This window comes from Centroberyx affinis, unplaced genomic scaffold (assembly GCF_046629955.1).
Source record: "Centroberyx affinis isolate AG114_WGS23_722 - 3 ecotype Tasmania unplaced genomic scaffold, CSIRO-AGI_Caff_v1 ptg008253l_1, whole genome shotgun sequence".
In the NCBI taxonomy this organism is placed as follows: Eukaryota; Metazoa; Chordata; class Actinopteri; order Beryciformes; family Berycidae; genus Centroberyx; species Centroberyx affinis.
In genome coordinates, this window is record NW_027284106.1 from 5,001 (window position 1) to 7,166 (window position 2,166).

Consider the following 2,166-nt stretch of genomic DNA (forward strand, 5'->3'; position numbering starts at 1 on the left):
TTAAGTCGTTGAACAAGCTGGTTCATCACAGAGAATAAACTGACATCTGATTGGCGGATGGGGTTCATTCAGCACTTCCTGTTTCATGAGGTCAAGCAGGAAGTGAAGCTGATTGGTCAGTTTTCTTAACGGCAGTTAAACTGAACTGAATTCTGCCTGGGAGGCAACATGGCCGCCGAGCGGAGCCGGGTCACCGGGACAAAGCAGGGGATTGTGGGTGATGGGTGTGTCCTGACCCGTTGTGACCCCTGGTCCTGAAATCTGATTGGACCAGAGACAGGAAGTGACGAGTCTTTCAAAGATCTTCACTGAACTGTCAGACTTCTTTTAAAACATTATTTTACTGTTTCTGTTCTTTGGGAAAATAAAAGCCACTCGACTTGTTTCTGCTTCCTGTTTGTGTTGTTTCTCCTTCCTGTCTGTGACATCATGTTCTGTTCTCTCAGTCTCACATTTTCTTTACAAAACCACAAAAAAATCCACCTGATTTGTATGAATACATTTTATGTTCTGTTGCAGACTTTTATTTTGAAAAGGATCAGTTTCTGTTTGTTGTTGCAGGAAGTGAGGCAGTTTTACCTTCAAAATAAAATGTGGCAGTTTGAACAAAAGTAGAAAAGTCTTAGTGGGATGAACAGGAAAACAGGGGAGTCTGTGAGGAGGAGAGGAGAGGAAAGGAGGAGGGAGGAGAGGAGAGGAGGAAATGGTAAATTCGAGCCCTCTGATTGGTCCAAATCCAACCTGGTGAACCAGAATTAGGACCCTGTGGTTCTGTGATCCTGAAAACTGAGCAGGAGGTCGACAGTCTGGACGTTTTCACAACTTCCTTCTGAAAAAGTAAAAAAACTTTAAGTTTACTCTATAAAGTATACTGAAGTATAAGAAGCAACTAACTTTGGGGAACAGGAAGTTTACTTTTCTGTTAATGGGACTAAATGGCCACTTTCAGTTTATAAAACTTGTAAGAATACTTAAAGTACGCTTTAAGAATGAGTTACTGCACTTTAAGTTACTTTTAGTGTCTTTAAAAGCAGAAGGCCATGTGTACTGTTCTCAGTATTCAATACAATATAAGTAGAACTTTTAAATAAACGGTTCCCAAGTGCAGCAAGTAACAAAGTAAAATAAAATTTACTTTATTTAGTTTAAAATAAATAATAAATACTAAAAGTAAACTGAATAAATGTATTTTTTCTACGGTCAAAAGTAAAACAGAAGTATTTTTGCCCATTTTAAGTTTTAAGTAATATTACTATATTCATATTGTTACTAAGTGAAGGTTTGAGGTTTATTTTCCGGTCTGAGAGTTCAGAGAGAAAATCTGTCAGGAGAATATCAAGTGTGTGTGTGTGTGTGTGTGTGGGGGGGGTCATGTCTTTTAATATATATATTTACTTATCATTACTCTTTAGGTCAGTGGTTCTAAACGTGGGGTCCGGGGGCCACCGGGGGTCCCTGAGGGGGTTCCAGGGGGTGAATCATCTGACAATACAAATATTCTCAGGTTTGGGTCTGAGACACTAGATCTCATCAGATGGTCTGAGGCTCTGATGTGGACTGGATCAGGTCCTGGAGGTCAGACAGGCTGAGAGTCTCTGCTTCAGGTGACAGTGCAGTTCTGTAGTGTTTTCATGTCACTTCATCACTTCCTGTGTGTCACTTCATCACTTCCTGTGTGTCACTTCATCACTTCCTGTGTGTCTCGTAATGAAACCAGAGAACAGAGAACCACAGCAGAACCAGAGAGAACATCTTCTCTCTCCTCCTCTGATGACATTTAGTCTCTCAGACCCAAACCTGAGAATATTTGTATCATCAGATGATTCAGTCCAGACCTCCATGACTGATTTAGATTATTCTGACTGATATTGATATTGTGATATGATTTGTGATATTAGAGGGAATGATCATTTTTACATCATTATTCTCATTTTCATTGAAAAACGTATTAAAATGATTATGGTGTGATTTTTGCGGGGATCTGTACCAAACAAAGATGTTTTCTTCAGTCTGTAGAATATGATGTGTAGGCCAGGACATCTCTGCAGCACCACAATATTTACTTTAAAATTATATTTTGACACATTTCACCTTTTAACTAATATTGAGCCTCCTGAGATTTGAACATTGCAGTCGGCCATATTGTGATTTCCATAAAATTTGGAT

The 2,166-nt window shown here is 39.2% G+C and overlaps 1 protein-coding gene across 1 annotated transcript in view; it reads left to right on the forward strand.

The window, feature by feature from the left end:
• LOC139640056 (7SK snRNA methylphosphate capping enzyme-like) overlaps positions 1–369 on the forward strand; it is a 2,500-nt gene extending 2,131 nt beyond the window's left edge. The window contains exon 3 of the mRNA XM_071514216.1: positions 1–369. This exon is cut by the window's left edge and continues 424 nt beyond it. The gene's annotated coding sequence lies outside the window, so the exon portion shown is untranslated.
• The last annotated feature ends 1,797 nt before the right edge of the window (positions 370–2,166 follow it).